Source organism: Callorhinus ursinus, unplaced genomic scaffold (assembly GCF_003265705.2).
Source record: "Callorhinus ursinus isolate GAN/ISIS: 27379988/994484 unplaced genomic scaffold, GSC_fseal_2.0 scaffold12, whole genome shotgun sequence".
In the NCBI taxonomy this organism is placed as follows: Eukaryota; Metazoa; Chordata; class Mammalia; order Carnivora; family Otariidae; genus Callorhinus; species Callorhinus ursinus.
In genome coordinates this window covers 22,169,930-22,173,796 of record NW_027397074.1, presented here as the reverse complement: position 1 = coordinate 22,173,796, position 3,867 = coordinate 22,169,930, and the positions used below count along the sequence as shown (strand labels likewise).

General features: G+C 35.8%; 1 pseudogene; it reads right to left on the bottom strand.

Annotated features, from left to right (window-relative positions):
* Nucleotides 1-263: 263 nt before the first annotated feature.
* Nucleotides 264-1,048, bottom strand: LOC112825301 (large ribosomal subunit protein uL30 pseudogene; annotated as a pseudogene).
* Between the last annotated feature and the right edge of the window lie 2,819 nt (nucleotides 1,049-3,867).

Here is a 3,867-nt window from a genome sequence, read left to right as displayed (position 1 = left end):
AAGTCTTCAATTCAAATTTTAACCATGTCACTTACTTGTACATTATAGATTCAGTAAGAACCTGACAAGTGAACAGAAGCAAGGAAAGCAAGAGATTTTCCCTGGGACAGGATTTGTACTTCCATGACTATTTATTATAAAATGCTGACTATGTTATGTAAAGGTCTAACAATTAGGGCCTTCTCATCGTCAATACTGGCTATACCAGTCCAGATATATAAATATATCTATATCTATCTATCTATATTTTTTCCATTTGAGAGTAGTCATTTATTAACTGACCAGATTACAAAAATAATCATGGTTGATACCTTAGTGCATCCTTCTAATAAGCCTATTGATCTGGTCTTCCCCGTTGCTAGCCTCTCCACCTTCTACAAAATGGGTGGTCTTTTTCTTCATTCCCCCTCGTGGAGAAGATAATCTGAAGGGCCATTAAAAAGTTTTTTGCTTCTTTGAAACGTTTTCCAACAGTATAGATCTCGTGAATCAGATCCTCCATGCAGATGATGTCATATTTACCAAGAGATCGGGCAATCAATGTGTTATCTGTCAGGGCAATTCCCTTCTTGTTGGTTTTGCCATAACCACGCTTGTAGATCAATTCATTCACCGACTTCAGATTTGGGTACCCCCATGCTATATACGGTTTCACAATCCTTAGCATGTTAACTGAAGCCTTGTTGAGCTTAACGAAGGTGCCACTGAAGATCTGGAGAAGGCAAAGAAGCTGCAACACCTTTCGAACATTTGGGTTCACACCACTGATACCTCGGATCCTGATGACAAATGCCAATTTGGGTTCCGCAGGTATGTAGAAGTTGCCAGCTTTTCTTGCCATCCTCGCCATTCGGATCTCAGTGCTGTACATCTGCCTACATTCCTTGTGGTAATGCTTAGCTTTTTCATAGATAAGCTTCCTCCTTGCCTTTTGAAGCATCTTTTGAGCAAACTTCTTCCTCAGACGCTTGATCTTCAACTCTGTGAAATTTCTAAGGGTTTCTGGCACAGCAAGAACCTTCTTTTTCTTCTCTTCTGCACCCTCCATGGTTCCAGCCGGAAAAGAGCCAGCCCAGATATTTTGATGACATTTTCTGTTTTGTCCCAGAAGCTACATATAGGAGGATTTCACAGACTACCATCATCTTTTGGACTTTATTCCTAGGCTGAGTAGCCAAATATTTGTTGTTCATTAATTTGTATAGATGATTATTTAATAAAATTTAACATAGTAGTTATTCTGTCCCTGTTTTATGTATTTCAATTATTTAATGTACTTTGATCCTATGGTGCTTGTATTACAACAAGGACATATTGACTACTTGATAAATAATAATGTTAATTAGTTATTTAGTTCCCCCCATAGAATCGACAGGTTAAAATCTATTTCATTCCCTTGAGGATAATATTTGATGAGAAATGAGTAAATATTGATTTTCATTAAGAAGTGGTTTTCTTTTAAAGTGTAAAATGTTAAGCAAAAGCATTTTCTTTATCTGCTTAAAAGCTCTGAAAGCTTATGAACATTCAACTTGCTCACTCATCACAAGGTCAAACTGTTCAGCATTGCAAACGTTAGGCCCCCTCTGTTCCATTGGCACATATGGTAGCTCACAAACACCGTCCTGAGCCACCTCATAATCATGAGTACAGAAGGGCATATGGGGCAACAGGGAAGAGGTGAACTCTGGTGGCAGTAATGTAGCTCTAAACCAATGAATATATGCATAAACTTTTTTTCAGTGACGTGTTTTAGCGGGTTGAAGAATATAGGTGGAAAGTCTCACTTGGGGAAGCAAAAGTAAATAACTTTGAGTCATTTTATTATAGCATGACTCTCATACAAGTATAGAATAGACATGTATTTGACTTATTAATAAGGGTGCCCATAGCGCAATCAGAGAAATGTCTGATTTTAGAGCTGGAGATGAGCCTGGAGCATCTTGTAATGCCAAAAGTTTGGAAGTGGCTAAAAAAAAGAAAAGAGAAGAGAAGAATCATAGGGGCATATGAAATGGACACATAAGCAAACTGAAAGATTTTCCAATGGTCAAACCTGCAGCTATTTGAAAAAAGAAATACTGGATTATAAAACAAAGTATAAAATAAGAATCCAAGAGTCCATACTGATAGAACTAAATGACTGAATAAATAAATAGAGCTGAAGAGACAAATTTCCCATGCAGAGTTCCAAATAATTTGTGTAGGTAATCTGCTGCCAAGAAATGGGGGCATAGCTAACTCAAAGAACATCTGAGATATATATACACCTATAATATATGTTATCCATACATATTATATGTATCTAAATGTGTGTATCTATCTGTGCAGGTGTGTGTACAGCTATACAGAAAGAGAGAATAAGATTGATTAAGATTGATTTATATTAAGTCAGTGAGGAAAAAAAGACTTGCTGAAATAAGTTTACTCAGTGGGAGACAGAACTGATTAGTATCCTACTGGGCAATAAAACCTACAACCTTTTGGGTTATCTTTCCTGCCAAAGATAAATCATTTGCACCTCTACTGGAAAAAAAATCCATATCACTGACACATAATTCACAGAACCTGGGCCTAATCAAACATAACTAGCAGTCAAACAAAGGTACATCCCCTAGAGAATTAGATAATCCTGGGGTGGTCGTGTTAGACAATGTTCTGATAGGATACTGAAAGGGCATATAGTTATGCTTTTGTCCTTTTCTGAATTGGTATAATTTCCTTCAGTGATAGCAGTTTCTTCCCTCAAAATCTAAAGGCTGCTTTCTGTAGTTCTAATAACATCATGCTCTAGTGAAAGACCCCTATTTTGAACTGAATTATCCCCCTTTACCATCACATAATATGAATTTCTGCCCAAACAGAAAAATAATTTTCTTTCCAGAATTTGTCTGGGGTTGTACAGAATTTTAATATCAGGGAAAAGTCTTTGATCTTAATAAATATTCCCCAAACAGAGAAACAGGAATTGGCTCTATATTTATGTAGATACAACAAACAGGCCCCCTATGCCATGTTGAGAAATTCTGAAAAAAGTGAAAAACGTTATTACATAAATGCTGTTTCCAACCATTTATAAATATTTTCAATTAGTAATGTGCTCTGAGTCTTTTGTTTTGCTTATTTATTTTACTTTTTGCGCGGGCTGCTATAATTTAGCCATTGTCGGAATAATTTGTACAATGCTGCACTTGGTCCTTGTTTCGGGGTCACGTTCAGGCCTCGAGATCCACAGTTGTCACATATGGCACCGTATTTTGTTTCTCTCACAAGGCACATGTTCCTTTTTGGAGCACAAAAGTAATATATGTGAGATCTGCATTTTGAATACAAGATTTATTTGAACCTATCATGGGGAGAACGGATGTCCTTCACTTAATAAAGTTGAAAATCCAACTCCATAATGTATTGTTTCTGAAAAGAATTTTTATTAAAAAATATTGCAATAAGAGGTTACCGAATAGCATATTGAAGAGCATACATGGAAGTTTTCACCTGAGGGAGTGAAAGTAAATAACTCTGAATCATTTTATCAAAAGAATGCAGCTAACATTGCAAACCAAGGAAAGAATAATAAATCATAACTCAATACAATTGACCTTTAGACTGCTAAGAGTTTATACATACAATCCCAAGCCATGTGGGCTTTTTATACTTCAACATGTACTTTAAAAAATATGTACCTCATTTTATAGAAGTTTTAGACTTACAGAAAAACTGAGATGATACTACAGAGTTCCCTTATATCTCACACCGTTCCCCTTACTGGCATCTTTCATCAGTACATTTGTCACAATAAACTAATACTGATACATTATTTTTATGTAGAGTCTATATATTATTCAGATTCTCTTTTTTTTTTAAGAT